Here is an 18275-nt window from a genome sequence, read left to right as displayed (position 1 = left end):
CCTTGTAGAGTAGAAACACAGCAGGAAACAACAATTGCCAGGGCGGAAATAAAAACATCATATTTGTGTGTGTACTGTTGCAAACATTTGAAAATGATAATCCCTTCATTCTTTCTTATTTTGTAGATAATTTTTTTAAATCTTAGAACTCTCCGCTCAAGTGTGAAATTTGCTCAAAATTATGCAACCCAGTTTATCCATAAACTTTCTTTTTTTCTCTTTGAACATATACTGCATCTCCCCAGCATTCAACTATATTATTTCAGTTAGGATGCAAAAACAAGCTATTAATCCAATATTTTACAGGTAGACTTCTGCATTGCTGTTGACAGGTAACATGACTTTGGCCAATAAATGGTCAACAAACATCCTTATGATCAGTCATAATATAAAGTGAACTAAAAATTATTCAAAGATAGAATAAAACTACTGCCAATTGTCATTTTTGAAGCTAGAGAACATTATTATAGATGTTTTACTAAAAGAATGTGTGTCTCAATAAAATATCTGTCTATTATGGATTGCTTTATAAGTAGTTTTGCTAATGCATGAATCCATTCTTTAAATTTTGCAATCCAGTTCAAAGTTGTACGGACTACAGCCTAATCTAACAGTACTAGGTTTATGACAGCAGTCTACCCTGTACATAATTAATGGTAGATCACAAAGGTGACAAAATAGATGCCATAGAAAATCTTAAAGTGAGTACCACTTACCAAAAAACATCTTGTCAGCTTTGCAGAAGCTGATTAAAAACATAAATCATTTGAGCTCGTGAAAAAGTTTTGTTTTATATTTTGCCAAATAGTTTTCCATAATAATATTGTGCATAGCTTCTTATTTTGTGACACTGCTAAAAGACTTAGCCAACACATACATCCACGAGGCAGATGTTACATGTTTGTAGCCAATTTCAACCTATGGATAAGAATGAGATAAAAGGCAACATTGACAGGTGGAGTAAACTCAGGATGCTTAGCACCAGTGCTTTGACCAGAGCCTGATGAGAAAATGAAGTCAACCATGGTGGCTGTCCCCGAGGAAATGGCAGTGTCACAGCAATGGATTGTCCCATTCAACTATATCCTGTGTGGTAAATAATCAAGCTTTGACACACAAAGAGGCTTGGGGCTGCCTCCTGTGTACATGAGAATTGGCTGCAAAATGTGAAGAAAGGTTGAGAAAAATGGTCTTTACAGACAAGAGTCCAAAATAGAACTGCACAGGTCAGTAAACATGGTGGCTATATAGTTGTACAGCAGGAAGAGGAGGGATCTTGGGGCCTGAACCGGAAATTAGGTCATTGGGCTGCGACTTTTTGGAAGGTGGAACTGGAAGTGACATCATCATGGGAGCCTGATGGAATTTCCTGCATTTGGTCTGCGGGGAGACAAGAAAAAGGATTAATGCACTCTGCTGCCCACTGGTCTGATCGGGAATTACCTTCTTTTGAGCCCTTTAGCTGCCTCAAATGCTTACAAATTCAGGGTTTTGCTGGAGTTTCCATAGTTAACCATACACTTATATTCTGTGTACTTCATTTTAATATATTGAGTGTTTCCCCATCCCCATTGTGCCCTGTTTGCATGCTATTGGTTTAAAATAGGCACACTGGCCAGCCATGCTAACAGAGGTATGGTGGAAAAGCAAGGAGTGATACTTGTGTTTGTAGCTGACTGCAGTGAGGTGCTGGGCTCTTTCAGGGGTCTGCCCTGAACCTTTAGAAACTGTTAAATATAAGTCGACTACTGAGACTGCATCTAGATTACTATGTACACTTTTCCTCACTGCATTTAAAAAATATTACACAAGTTACTTTCCTGTTTGGCCTGCCCAGTGTGCAAACATATTTAAATCTTTTACCTAGATTTTGTCTGTCTTACTTTCAATCAAAAAGCACTTGTCACTTGAACGGGGAAAGACATCCTGACAAAACCAGTAAGCAAACTAGCACTGTTTACACTGTAAGTTGCACATAGATTAGATTGTATGGATTACTTCAAATCTTACATTTAACTTGATAAAATGGTAAGACCCTTTTTACCATAAGAAATTACTAAATGAGCTGCTAGTGATTGTGCTGTATGATCACTTCAAATTATAACTATGGAAAGGTGTTTAAAGCTGAGCATGCACTTGAGCTTCAATCAAAACCTGAAACTGTGATTGCTTGAAACATTACACCTTATGTGGTTGAGTAATCTTCAAGAAAAAAGGTTAATTAAGGCCAAAAAAAATGATGTCTTGGTATGAAGAAAAGGGCATGAAGCTATAACTGTGTTCTTGAAGGCCTATGATAAAATTAATATTTTAGTTATTCATGGTTTTCTGCTTATTGGAAAGAAGTATTATACTCTGCATACTTTGTCCATTATTATAATGATTTGCTCTCTTCCAAAAGTAGCTGGAACAAAAAGATATTTTTGTTGCCATTCAGCTGCAAGTTTCATAACTTTCCCTAAAATACCCAAGACACAGTTCTGATATGGAGTATACTTAAAATGATGTAATCTCGGAAATTCTCCCAACCTCTACCTCAAGAGGCTCTGCTCTGTGTCTGAAATTTCTTTTTTTGCAATTATTGTTCTACAACTATTTAACGCTTTTTGTGCATAAGAATATTACTTTATTTATTGTATATTTAAAAAGGTGACAAGTACAAAGAATTTAGTGAGTCAAAAAGGCTTATTAAAATATATATCATGGTTTCTTTAAAGATGTGACATTCCATGATGATGGCTGTGCAAAGCTTCATCTCCCTGCTTTTATCTGAGTATTCCCTTATCTGATTATTCCTGATGTCTACTTCTAAGAAGGATCTCAGACTTTACTGCCTACATTACAACAACAGTTGTGTCCTCTCCTGGCTGCAGAATCCATTCAGCCAGTTTCAGTTCATTGAAGAATTCTCTACACCTTAACATATTTGATGGACACAACTCTTGCTGTTATGCCTAGAAGAATTTTCTGATGGAGCACACTAACACTGCCATGCATGCCAATTTTATTGACCTTCGAGACTTGATTGTGGGTGATAGTTGGTGTGGTGCTACCTGACATGGAATTATACCATTGGGCCATGCATGGCTATGTGTTCTTTCTCACCCTCCTCCATGGCTCCCTAAAGAATCTGCCATTGCTTCCCAACTTTCCCTTCAGGGGGTATTCTGTCCAAATCCCTAAAGTCTAAACCCTCCAGACGTTCCTTGGGACCTACCTTGTCTTATATAATCTGAAGCCATGTGAAAAAACTTCTTGTGGCATCTGAAAGATGGCATTGTCCCACTTCCTTATTTCATAACTCTGCTCTCTCAATAGGTGGCCAGCTCAGTATATTCCCTTCTTGGCAGTATACGGAGATCAATGTGCTAGGGAATTTGTTTGGTAATTCTGGACTCATGGCATTTTAGTCTTTACAAGCACATTTTAACTTCTTACTTCAACTTTTTTTCGACCTACAACTTCGATCAATGCTCAGAACAAGATGGGCTTCCTCTACTAGCCCTCCTACCAAACCATTCAATGTACTCAATTTTGGTTTTTTTTCTCCCAAGGCAAAAGCATTTTACAAATCTCTTTCTCTTTGGTCAAGAGATCTTTCTCTTCTCTAAACCACCCCAAAGGGTCACTGTTTTCTCCAGTGTTAACATTTTGCTCCAGAAATCCCAACTATCAGCACACCCACTTCAGAATTCTGCACAGACCTTATCCTGCATCCTGTAAACATCATCTAATTGGTCTCATTGCTAACCCTATTTATGAAATTTCTCCCCTTGGTTTTTATGGAACTTTCTCCACATGTTTTGACAATGCCTTCCTGTCTTTTCCTTTTGGACCCTCATATGCCGCCTATCAGCTTCTTTTCTGTCTTTAAATATTCCTCTTTTGCCACAAATCTTTGTTGCTTTAGACCTCTCTATGCTTCTGCTTGAACCTCCTCAATGTAAATTATTATTTTTTGGTACTCTGACAGCTAAATTAATTCTTGCCTCCCTCTGGAAGGCACCAGAGCGTGTTGCTGTGGATAACTGACATTCCTCCTTCTACAATTTAATGCACCTCAACTTATCGGCAGCATGGATTTATGGTGCCTCTAGCAATTCAGCTGAAATGTGAAATATGATTGTACAACTGATTAATCCTTGATTGCTTCAATGCCTTGACTTTGTTTAACGGTTAACTATTGCCATATTTTTGAAACATTGCTGTTCTGCCTTGGTCATGATCTTTAAACTCTTATTTTCTTTTCTCTCACAACTTAATTTTCCCAATATATTTACCATTTGGGTCAGGCTTGATTTTTATTGGTAACACTTTAGTTTAGGTAATGCAAAAACACATCTATTGTTCATTTACTCTTATGTAACAATACCTTAATAAATAATTCTTTGGCTTTTCATAACACTTACAAAGCATCAGTTAAGTGTTTGCTCCTCTCTGCAATGTAACCTACTAAGAGAACTTCACTTTGAGTGGTCTAAGGTGGCATAACTGTGACACAGGTCTCTTCATATTACACATTTAGTGTAAGCGAATCTTTCATATTAACAAGTAGTTTCACCATCATGGCAATGCGCTACACTGCACAGAGATGCATAGCTAATCTACTGATGTTTTCTAAGTGTTATGGAGACAAAAAGAAACCTTTATTAAGGTCTTGTCACATAAGAGGAAATGAGTAATGGATGCATTTTTGCAATACCTTAACTAATGTGTTACCTTTTTATTTTTTTAATGTTTGTTTATTTTTGATTTCTCCTGTTATTTTGTTTATTATTTAATAAAAAATTGATCACAAGAAACAATAATAAAGAAAGAAAAATACCACAGGAAATAAATAATATAATACAAATGTTCTCTGGTATGAACATTAAATACTCAAACAAATTGATCAAAAAGACAGATCTAACTGGGAGAGCATATGAATTGTGGATCTTAACTCCTATCACAGGTAGAGGTTACTTGAAACCGTTCAGTGCTTGATATATCTAAAAACTTGATTAGCCTATTATTTAACTTGATACTAGAACACTTTTCATAATTGACTGGAAAATCTGAAAACATTTAGAAACATTGAGGTTTGAAAACAACAGCAAAGTTTGGGATCATTTTGACTCTTGGCCACGTAAAAAGAGAAAATGTAACCTATTTACAAAACCTCTTTATCTCTCTATTTTGAGCAGTCTTAAGTACACTTTCACATAACCTTTTAAACGTTTTACCATACTCTTGTGCCTAAGAATGAAGAGGTTCTTGCAGATTGTGTGGAAACCAGACTTGGCATATGATTATTTTGTGAAAATTATATGTTTTTTATGAGTATGGTGTATGTAAGCCCCTAGGGGGCATACTGCTGCCCTAACCCCCAACACTGACCGACAGGACACAGGCTCAACTCAACACCTGTGTTTATTTACAGTTTGTGTACCAATCACCAACACCGCAATACGCAGTCCATTCCCTTCCTTGCCGCCAGTCCTTCCGCCTCCACTCTTCCTCAGGCTTTGTCCATTTTTTCTTTCCGACTCTGGTCCCTGAATGGTGGGACCAGCCCCTTTTTATAGGGCACCTGGAAGGACTCCAGGTGACTAATAAGCTTCTTCTGGACACACTTCCGGGTGTGATGGAAATGTGGCCAAATAAGCCCCTGAACAGGTCCTTGCACCCCCGGTAGTGGCCCTTGGGTTTCAAAAGGGTTGAGTTCCCATGCTCATACACCACTGCCCTTTATCAGCCCTGGGGAGAAACTGTCCCACAAATACTTTCTTCCCCGGTTAAGGATTCCGGCCACCTGCCACATGTACAAATATGAAACCTTAAGCAACAGAGTTAGGTGTTAGGTGTTTACAATCTAGAGTAGATCACAACTACACAACTTGTCCATTTATCTTGAGTGCTTTATATGCTTTCATTGTATAGAATTGAATAAACAAATACTGAAACAATGGAAAACTAAACTGAGAGAACATCTTCCTGGAACAGCTGGGTAAAGCCCAGGTGATGCTTCACATTGAGAGATGGCGACATCTTCCAAGAACATTAGAAACTGTGTCCAATGTGAGAAGACTCCTGTGGAGACTTCTGTCACTTTTTAAACTTGACAGATCTGCCCTCACGAAAGTGACATTAAGACTTGCACCACATGTGTATAATGCAAGCAGTATTTCTTTAATGAGCACACACACACAGAGTCTATCTGTACTTCATGAGCACAGTAATGCACAGGGCAATTGGATTATGCTTGGAACTGCTCAGGAGACCTGTTCTCAGTAGCATTTGTACTGGTAATATATATACTATTACTGTGTTATTTGTGATTTATGAATAATGTTTACTAAGATTTGAAATGTATTTTGACATTAACACAATAAATGTTATAATCTACAAAGCTGCCATTTTTATATCTTTCTAAACTTGACAAAAACTAGACAAAATATGAGTGGAATTCTGTAAAAAGCCTGTTACACACACCAAACAGTTTATCATTGTTTAGGCAAAGCATAAGGAATGAAATATAAATTGCATTTTTTGTATAAATGTAACAACAGTCATGCAAAAAAACAGACTAGTACATAGAAAAAAAGCATGTTCCATATAAATAATAAATTGTTCAGCAGGAAAATATGAATAGCAATTCATAAAGTTAAAAAATGCATCCGGATAGATGAATTTTCCTCATTTCCTAGCTGCTAAAGTCAATTTGACCCCAAACACATAAAATATATTATTTAATTTAAACATACTAAGAAGGTTACAGAAAGTTCAGAGCGTGATCATTTGAGTTCCAGTATGTGGCCAGGAGTTTCTGAAACCTTTTGGATTTTGCTCTAGACATGCAGTCAGTGCACAGGGTTTAACTAGTTTGTGCTGACTCTTCTGGACATCATCATTAGGTTTTTAAGGTTCGTGGATTACCAAATCAACCAGTGAGAAACCTTCAAGACATAACATTCATTAGTTCTTGGCTTCTTTCATGGGCCAAACAGACAGAGACTCCAGTCTTAGCCATTCCTGCTTTTCCCAGTAAAGTCTTGGTTTGTCGCATCTCATTCATGATTTTACTGAGGATGATCCTGAAGAGATAGATAAATTCACTGTCAATTGCTTGATGTTCGCCTGATGTACAACTTAACTTATTCCTATTTATATTTCAGTACTAGCTTTGCTTTACTCTTTTTGAAGATTATTTATTAAGGAATAGGAGGTACATCTTCATCATGTTACACTTCATCTTAACAGATTATTTTTACAGAATTTTTTTTTTAATCTATCGTATCAGGGCCCATCCACCTTAATAAAAGGTTATATGTCTGTCTTTTGTCCGCTTGGTTGCTGTGTCTCTGTCATTCCAAAAGGTGGTGCATCACAAACTTTTTTAGTAATAAAATGCATTGCATTTTCAATTTCAACAGATGGCGCATCACAAATATTAACACTGCTTTTCCAAATCCTATACCAAATGAAATATAACAGAGACATATGCATTGCCTGGTGCACTACAAACATTAATGCTGAGGTCTATGTTAGACCTGGGGCCTCATGTATAATGCAGTGCGTATAACTCACACTATAACATGGTGTAAGCACAAAAGCGGGAATGTGCGTACGCACAGAAAAATCCAGATGCAGGAATCTGTACGTACGCAAACTTCCACGTTCTTCCGCTACATAAATCCCGATCAGCGTGAAAAGTAACGCACGTGCACGCGCCTTCTGTCCCGCCCAACTCCTCCCAGAATTACACCTCTTTGAATATGCAAATCAATATAAATAGCCTTCTGTGAAAAGACAAGGGGAAAAGCACCTGGGAACATATAAGAATTTCAGTGAATACCAAGGAAAAACATACTATTTGTTGGTTTAAACAGTGGTATAATCAACAAAAGGAAGTTGATTGAGTGACAGAGTGTCGGAGAAACTCGAAAGCTCAAGTTCACAAAGTTGCACAGTACCCGAAATAAATAAGAAGTCACATATCAAAGTCACCGTGAAAAGGCGAGTCGTAACCCACCGTCTGATTGTCATATGAAAGCTTATTAGGGTACAGACAAAAAAATAGGCACACAATGGGAAAAAAGCACGAAATGTCAACTTTAATCTCGAAATTTCCACTTTAGTCATGTAGTTTATTTTGCCATTAAAGTAGAACATCATAAACTTAATCTTAAAATCGTTTAATTTACTAGTTTCTCAAATCCCATTGTAACTAAAGTAGCGCGTTAAATGCTTTATTCTGTATTTGATCTTCTATGAGCTCTATGTGTGTGAATCACTACCTGCTTCTTAAACGGGCATTCTTTTTCTCAGACAGGACACATAATCCATTACATTCATGATATTACAGCTCTCTGAATAATTAAAATACTGAGATGTATACGTGATATCTTTTTCATGATGATAGGAATGAAAGTGTCAGAGTGGATCACTTTTACATTTTTTTTTGTGCACTGGGTGGTTCCATTAGGCACCCACTGTTGGGACTGGGGGGGTGAGAAGTTAAAAGGCTATCTGTACTTATTAATGGTATTTGCTGTCCTGCAAGGGAATCACTGCTTTGAAGTTTGGCCTTAGAAGAATGTCTGTATTTACCTGGCTTGGAAATATTGGTGTCTAATCAGCATATCTGTACTTATTAATGTTTGGTAACCATACATTTTGTTTTAACTTGTGTTTTTATTAATTGTTAAACCCAGGCAATTTAGATGTGCCATTGATTAAACTGTTTGTCCAGGACTGACAACAGAGGGGTGAAGTAAATATAAACTGCTGGCCAGCAGAAGGCAGCAGGGAGAGTCCACAGGAAATGCTACCAAGACACTCGGACAGGGCACAGGGGCTCGCAGGCAGACAAGGGTACCTGGCTGGCACAACGTGAGGCACAAGGACGGCAACACTTCCAGGGAGGAAGAGACACCTCCACAAAGAGACGCCGGATGTGGGTTCAGCGAGAGAGGGAATCTGCATGAAAGGACCCAGCAAAGCTGACAGACGAGAAATGAGGCGTGCCTAGGTCCCAGCAACACAAGGAGCCCAGAGTGGAAGAAAAAGGGACAACGAAGAGATGCTGACAGGGAGTCAACAATTTGACACAACTTCTGCCGGGGAACCGAGTGCATCCATGAACAATTAAGTGTTGGGGTAACACAGTGCCCAAACTGGACACTGCACCACTAAAGGTTGTATCCTCCAATTCTTGTTTTTACGGACTTTTAGAGTGTGGACTGTGTATTTTCCTTTTACAAAAAAGGAAATTAATTCCTGATATGTTTAGGTTCTGTTATGTTCGTTTATCTTTTTAATGTACCTTATATTGCCTTGTACAATAGAACTTACTGTTGCCTTTCTCTGAAATTACTGTTGTGTCTTTCATTGTGTGTTTACTCACCGCCCAATTTAAAGAAACCTGTGTGCTATTATTGATAAATTTCAGGAGTTCCCAGTCTCTTAATAAAACTGGGTGGCGTAGTCGGATATTTTAATGGTGTCTAAGTTAGATTACCTATAAGTGTGACCAGACACCTGTGACATAATTTTGGCAGTAGTCAGCAGGATTGGGCTTGTGAGTAACACACTTGGAAGTACTAGGCATTTTTTTAAAAATCATTTTTATTTAGTTATTGATTTTGTGGGGTAGTTTTACTGTGTTTTTATTATCATCATGATGATGCCTATTTTTGCCGGTGCACCTTGGATTGCCAAGTTTAGTGGGGAAAAAGGTGATTTGAAATATGCTGAGTGGAAAGAACAGATGCAGGGGTTATTAGAAGCTGCTGAATATGGGGAGTCTCAAAAAGTCAGTATTGTGATGGGAGCATTGACTGGGGATGCCAAACGGGAAGTCAGTGTGTTGAGTGTGGAAGAAAGAGATAGGGTTACAAAGATTTTTCTTGTTCTAGATAGATTATACGGTGACCAAGTCCCGTTAGCTACTCTGATGTCCAAATTTTACAGTTGTGCACAAAGGACTAATGAACCTTTCAGGGCTTTTGTCCTTAGATTGAGAGAACTTCATTGCAGGTTACAACAGCGTAGCCCAGCCCAAGCCCTCTCCGATATACAGCTGCGAGATCAGCTCTTGTTGGGCCTCCATGACAGTGGACTGCGACAAGCACTACGGACATTTGTGCGCCATAATCCACATTAAACTTTTGGGGAAGTGCATCAAGAGGCCCTGCTGCTGGAAGGGGAATGTAATTATACGGGACACAGGGAAGCAACTTGCGGAGCTATTGGTGAGTTGTCCGCAACTAACTCTCATTCACAGGCAGACTGGAGACTAGCATTCAAGGCCGAGATTCTGGGTGACCTGAAAACACAGATGAAGGAATGGACTCAGGAGCTGCTGAAGGAACTGAGGCCAGCAGTTCCACAGGTTGATGCTGCCCAGCCATTCGCACACTCTCAGCCAGATAGGAGGCCTTGCATTAGCAGCCGTTATGCCTGGGATTCACAAGGTAGGCCCATTTGTAATCAGTGCAGACAAGCAGGTCATTTGGCACAGAACTGTCCATCCTCTAGTGGGCGCCCTACTTTTTAACTTGTGAACCCTGCAGCTGTGGGCCAGATAGCAGGGTTGGACAGTGAAACCCGAAAGGCCATATCCATTCTTATTGGTGAGTGTCCCATGGTACAGGTCACCATTGAAGGGAAAACCTTAAATGGACTGTTAGACACTGGATCCCAGGTTACCCTGATGCAAGAGAGCTTTTTCAAGCAGCATTTTGCAGATAACATAGAAGTTGGGCAGGCCCCGTTTCTTCTTACCCTGAAAGCTGCCAATGGGTTGGATATCCCCTATACAGGGTACGCCACAATGGATTTTGAGGTGGCTACTGTGAAGTTACCAGCCAGACGGGTTGTAATTGTGAGAGACGAGGTCCAGACAAGCCCATTGCTGATTGGAATGAATGTAATCTCTGCTTGTTGGCAAGCTGTTTTTCAGGCTCCAGAGTCACCAGTGGTACTATCTCAAGCAGCCCCCAGTACGCAGGAAGCAGGGTCTAACAGCTCTGCTGTGTGTCGACATGCCAAGGCACACCGGGAAAATGGATTCAGCAGATACAAACAACCAGCCTTCTGCCATAGTAGTGAGGGTCCCTGCCAGAGGGGGCACGAGGGAAGAATGGGTGAAGGGACGTCTGCAGAATCTACCCAATACAGGTCAAACTGCTAAGGGGAGGATGGATAAGGCAGTACAACATAATACAGCTCGGCATAAGAAAGCTCAGGCTATTACATTGCTTCCTGGAGAAAGGGTATGGCTGAGAAATAGAGGTAGACACGGAGAAGGGAAGCTGACAAGTTGGGGGAACCAAGAACCCTATGTGGTGCTGGGCCAGGTAGGGGATTCTGGGGTGGTGTATAAAGTGAGACCAGAAGGGGGAGGTAGAGAGAAAAATGTGCACCGTAATGCTTTAAAGCCTTGTTGTTTGTCTCCACTAAGTGCTTCAGCTACCCCAACGGTCGAACCATCTCCACCTGGACTTCCCATATATGAGTTTTGGACAATGGGAAACCCAGCCTCGAGAAAAAATAGTGATGTCCCAGAGAGGGGAGCTGTGGAGTTGTGCCGATCGAGGAGGGAAAATTTTGGGAGACCCCCAGCACGTTATAGAGAATAAGAAGATTAAACTGATTGTCCAGGACTGACAATGGTTAAGTCTGGGGGGATGTCAGAGGGGGACACTTTTACATTTTTTTTTGTGCACTGGGTGGTTCCATTAGGCACCCACTGTTGGGACTGGGGGGGTGAGAAGTTAAAAGGCTATCTGTACTTATTAATGGTATTTGCTGTCCTGCAAAGGAATCACTGCTTTGAAGTTTGGCCTTAGAAGAATGTCTGTATTTACCTGGCTTGGAAATATTGGTGCCTAATCAGCATATCTGTACTTATTAATGTTTGGTAACCATACATTTTGTTTTAACTTGTGTTTTTATTAATTGTTAAACCCAGGCAATTTAGATGTGCCATTGATTAAACTGTTTGTCCAGGACTGACAACAGAGGGGTGAAGTAAATATAAACTGCTGGCCAGCAGAAGGCAGCAGGGAGAGTCCACAGGAAACGCTGCCAAGACACTCGGACACGGCACAGGGGCGCGCAGGCAGACAAGGGTACCTGGCTGGCACAACGTGAGGCACAAGGACGGCGACACTTCCAGGGAGGAAGAGACAGCTCCACAAAGAGACACCGGATGTGGGTTCAGCGAGAGAGGGAATCTGCATGAAAGGACCCAGCAAAGCTGACAGACGAGAAATGAGGCGTGCCTAGGTCCCAGCAACACAAGGAGCCCAGAGTGGAAGAAAAAGGAACAACGAAGAGACGCTGACAGGGAGTCAACAATTTGACACAGCTTCTGCCGGGGAACAGAGTGCATCCATGAACAATTAAGTGTTGGGGTAACACAGTCCCCAAACTGGACACTGCACCACTAAAGGTTGTATACTCCAATTCTTGTTTTTACGGACTTTTAGAGTGTGGACTGTGTATTTTCCTTTTACAAAAAAGGAAATTAATTCCTGATATGTTTAGGTTCTGTTATGTTCGTTTATCTTTTTAATGTACCTTATATTGCCTTGTACAATAGAACTTTCTCTGAAATTACTGTTGTGTCTTTCATTGTGTGTTTACTCACCGCCCAATTTAAAGAAACCTGTGTGCTATTATTGATAAATTTCAGGAGTTCCCAGTCTCTTAATAAAACTGGGTGGCGTAGTCGGATATTTTAATGGTGTCTAAGTTAGATTACCTATAAGTGTGACCAGACACCTGTGACAAAAGTATGTTATTAAACATGGGAACACGGTGGCGCAGTGCTTGTTCATGTCTCACGCAAGAGGCTTGCTGCGCCATGCGCGACCTTCAATGAAATAATTTATTATAGAAGTACTGTCTCTTTCAAACGTACTAACCTCCAATTCCTGTCCTTACTTTTCTTTCTCCAAATACCCAATCGCCACACAATCAGCTCTGTAATAGACATTAAACCATCTGTAAGCTTAGAACGCCGATTCTTCAAAACTTTTAAGGAACATTGAAATATATTCGTAGTACATGTTTAATTATTCTATCCGTCTATCTTTCCAGTGTCGCGTCAGCACCAGCAAGAATACAACACAATGCAGGAACAATCCCTGAACTAGCTAGCGCTGCGGCACCGTGTCCTCACATGTTTAATTATTAACAATACAGCTTATTTAAATGAAGTTAAAGTTTTATCTGTATAATATAATCAACATATTTTGCTGTATTTCATCTTAAAAATGATATTGTCATCATATGTAAATTGTACTTATAAGTACAAACAGTTCTACAAGGAGCACTTGATGGACTGATCAAGTGTGTTTATAGTTCTTGGGATGAAACGTTTTCTAAACTGCGAAGTCCGTACAGGAAAGTCTCTGAAGCATTTTGCCATGGCTCAGGCAGCATCTGCTTCATGCTGTATACCGATAATTCTCTTTCCAATCAGCTGCTGCTGTGATTTCCCACTCAGATACAGTGATATAAATACTCCGAGAGGTGCAGCGAGAGTAATATGGAAAAAGATGATCTGCTGTGGCAACCCTTAACGGGAGCAGCTGAAAGAAGAAGAAGATGCAGTGAGAGTTACAACGCTAAAGCAGTTATGGTATTTGGAATACTATGGCTATTCCCTGGACCATTATATTGCTGCAGGTTAATTACAATCAGATGCATTACACTAATAAACAATATGCAGTTAGTTTCAGTGTATTTATAAAGCCGCATCAGGAATGTGGATCTAAGAAAGAAAGGGTGACCACACAGGAACAGTAGCACTGCTTTGACGCTGGGTGCCGCCAGTCTGCAAAACCGAGAGGAGAAATTGCGTACGCCAGGGTATGAGGTACCATGGAAATGTGCGTGGCTTTACACCAAGTTTAGGTTTTATACATCACGATTTGAGCGTGGAAACGTTCGTACGCAGCATTTCTGTGCATACGCACCGTTTATACATGAGGCCCCTGGACTTAGATTTCAAAATGTCTAAGACGAGAAATACAGCGAATTTTTAAATATAGGTTACCAAACCTAGCAAATTCAGTCAGTTATATATAAGTTCTATATTTCTGCTTTGCTTCTTCTAAGTATTACTAGCAGTAAAACCCCCTATTATCAACTTTTTTTATGTAATGGCAAAATCAAATCACTGATTTGTAGCAGGTTGTATGGTGAGTGGTTCATTACGTGATTTTAAGATTTAAAATGGAGCTTTCACACTTTATCCAGTCTGCTTTAAGCTCTCACCACCCTCTTCACCTTACTTGCTGTCACTCTCTAATGGATATTCTCTTTGTCTAAATGAAACCTAAGTCAAATAATGTTATGTTCAGTCCTAATTCTTTTTTGTATGTGGAACTGTGTGGAAAGACAAATTTGGTCCTTCTGTGAAGTGCCACACTGTATTTTTGATAATTACAGACTTAACACTGGTTTCCAGGCTAGTGTTCACCCTCCTTGATAGCATGTGGTGTTCAATGTACTTGGTGATATGTTTAATGATTCTAGGCTCTTGACATTCCAGTCCCTCCAACCTCATTTTACTCTTTCATCACAGTTTTCTGTTTCTTCAATTCCGGCCTTCTCTGCACACCATACTGTGAAAGGCAGTATATGCACAACTTCTCTCTGACTTTACTTTGGCTGTCTTTTCCTCTCTTCTCTTGCCTTGGATGTCTTTATAAGTAATGTGAAAGTTTGATGTGGAAATGATAAATATTGACAAATCAAATTAAAATTCTTTTATAGCCTAAAACATATTACCTACTATGTGCCATTTGATGGGTCTAAAACCTGCCCATTATGTAATTTTTGTTCCTTGAGTCTCTCTGTTGCTTTCATCCATATGTTCCATCTCAGTCTCCCTGTTTTCACATTCTGGGCTGTTCTTCATTTTTTTTTTTCCTGTTGATATTTTTCTTCTGCCTGAAAGGTTAATCTTTTTAGATCTGTCATCCTTACATCTTAACTTACAGCAGCAGAACCTTTTCTGTTGAGGCCCGGCCAGTACTTGGATAGGAGACCATCTAGGAAAACCTTGGGTTGCTGCTGGAAGAAGTGTTTGGGAGGCCAGCAGGGGGCACTTATCCTCAGGTCTGAATGTGGATCCCAATGCCCCATTGCAGTGATGGGGACACTGGGCTGTAAACATGGCACCATCCTTCGGATGAGACATAAAACTGAGGTCCTGACTCTCTGTGGTCATAAAAGATCCCTGGGCATCCTTCGTAAAGAGCAGGATGTGTGCTGATGTCCAGGCTTAATTGCCCTCTATGGCCAAGTCATTCTGGCCCCCTAATCATCCCCTGTCTCTAATTGTCTCTCTCTCACCACTTCAACACCTAATAGCTCATGTGTGGGGAGCATACTGGTGCAAAAATGGCTGTTGTCACATCATCCAGGTGGATGCTACACATTAATGGTGGTTGAAGTGGTTCCCCACCCTCTATGTATATATCCAACCCGCTATATCCTAATACAAGGTCACAGGGGTCTGCTGGAGCCAATCCCAGCCAGCACAGGGCGCAAGGCAGGAAACAAACCCCGGGCAGGGCGCCAGCCCACTGCAGGGCTTGCACACACACACCAAGCACACGCTAGAGACAATTTAGGATCGGCAATGCACCTAACCTGCAAGTCTTTGGACTGTGGGAGGAAACCGGAGTACCCGGAGGAAACCCACACAGACACGGGAGGAACATGCAAACTCCACGCAGGGAAGACCTGGGAAGCGAACCTGGGTCGCTAATAACATTGAACATTTAAATTGTCTGAACTGTACTAAGCCCCGTAGACTCACAACACGTGACTGAATAGAAAGCTTTCTGCATAAGCCCGGCCACAACATGTAAATGTATTATCATATTTTAAGACATTGTTTAAAGTTCCAAAGAATAATATACTTTGTATTGTATATTAATGCTTAAATAATATATCACTTAAGTTAATGAAGATTAATTAAAAATGCCAAGCCAACCAAACAACACACGAAAAATAAATGTGTAAAACTGCTATGCACTTTGGATTAGTGGTTATTACTCATATACTGTAGAGCATTCAAAGGAAAACATTTGCCTAACAGGCCTTGAACCGTTCAGAGAACACCACCCCACAACACCCATAGAGTATGTGTCTGGGTGTTGGGTACTGTAATTTTTTTTTCTTGTTTTTCTACAGCTCCCCATGCTTTCTTTTTTCCCACTTAAATGCTGTCACGTTTTTCTTCTTTACTTTGCCTTTACCATCTTTAGTTTTATCAGCTGGGGGTGTTCCATCACACAATATATAACCTTTGACATTCTGTTATGTTCTCCCTAAATAAGCATACTTGCCTTTATGTGGTGCTAAAGGCTGTTCTATACCCAGCACATCCTTCTGGCTCCTTTTATAAATGCTCTACCTTGGGAACTATTTATTTATTACATGAAGCAAAATGATAAAAAATAAGATTACTAATAACTCACAGTCGAATATCTTTTGAAAACTGGATACATTCTTCTACCCAGCATGATGCATTAGACTGTAATTTAGGTGTATTGCTCTTTAGTCTTTCATGTTGGTTATTTCCACCACTTTGACAGCTGCTTATTATTTTGTTTGACATATTGTCATAGAACATCACAACCATTGTCTCAATCGATAGAATATATTGCTGTCACGCAGGGTCTTATGGACATGAGAAACCTGTCAGCTGTATTATATGTGCCTGTGTTTTACCGCTCTGGCAATTAGTAATACACAAATGCTTTTTACCTCATAGGTTTCCCTTTCTTTGATATTTCTATGTCAGGAAATGCTTTTAATTCAGGTGCCTCGAATGAGATATATTGAAGGCTGTGCTCGCTATCAGATCTATGGAAGCACTTTTAACATTTTTTTCCCCTCCATATACTGCACTCCAGGCCAGCAGTAAACTGACCTTCAGACAAACAAGTGACTGCAGCAGTATTTACTTTGTAGCAGACTTTACTGAAATCTCTCCCTCACATTTTTACCTAGTCAGAAATCTAAATAGTTTTTAAAAAATGATCGGTTAAAATTAGCTAGTGAATTGCCTTACATAATGTCTTTTGCTAATATAACTGTATTCCTATATAAAACCTTTTCAATGGGGCAATGGAGTTCACATTTTGGTGCCATGGTTTTCTTCTTCTAGTTCAGGGATGCTCAGTTCACTACCCAGTGATTTAGATTGGTGTCTTCTAAAGAGACTTACTTCATAAAGTAAATTACAGTTGTTCTATGCTACAGTGGATCCAGATCAATTAATTACCAGTCATAGCTCTACTAATTGTTTGCAAAATATACAACGCCCTCCATAATGTTTGGGACAAAGACATATTACTCCTTGATTTACCCTTCTGCTCCACAGGTTAAAATTATGAATCAAACAATTCAGACGTGATTAAAGTGCACATTGCAGACTTTCATTTAAGGGTATTTCCATACATTTCGGTAACTGCATGTAGAAATGACGACACTTTTTCTACATGGTCCCCCCATTTCAGTGCACTATATTGTTTGGGACATAGGAATGGTACCTCAATGAAAGCAGACATATTTAGTACTTTGTTGCCTATCCCTTTTCATGCAGTGACTGCGCTTCATAGATATCAACAGGTGCTGAGTATCGTCTCTGGTGATGCTCTTCCAAGCCTGTAATGCAGCCATCTTCAGCTCCTGTTTATTTCAGGGGCTTCTCTCTTCAGTAAATGGAAGGCATACTCAGTTGGATTTAAATCAGGTGACTGGCTTATCTATTAAAGAATTTTATATTTTTTTGCTTTGAAAAACACCTATGTTCCTTTGGCAGTATGTTTGCGATCATTATATTGTAGAATGAAGCACCATTGAATGAATTTGGAGGCATTTACTAGAACTTGAGCAGATAAGATGTTTCCATACACCTTAGAGTTCACTGTGTATCTGCTGTCAGCAGTTCCACTTTCAATGAAGATAAGTGTGCCAGTACCTATGATAGCCGTACATGCCCAAGTCATTACAACCATGTTTAACAGATGAAGTAGTATGCTTTGGATCTTGAGCAGTTTCTTTTTGTTTCCACATTTTGCTCTTGGCATCACTCTCATACAGGTTCATCTTTGTCTTGTCTGTCCACAAGAACTTATTCCAGAATCCTGCAGTATTTTTTCACAAAGTGTAATCTGACCATCCTGTTTTTGTGGCTAACTAATGGTTTATGAGGGGCCAAACAGGCCATAAATCATATATTTCTGTATGTAATCTATTGGTTT

This window comes from Erpetoichthys calabaricus, chromosome 4, assembly GCF_900747795.2.
Source record: "Erpetoichthys calabaricus chromosome 4, fErpCal1.3, whole genome shotgun sequence".
Classification (NCBI taxonomy): domain Eukaryota; kingdom Metazoa; phylum Chordata; class Cladistia; order Polypteriformes; family Polypteridae; genus Erpetoichthys; species Erpetoichthys calabaricus.
This window is presented reverse-complemented; position numbering follows the sequence as displayed.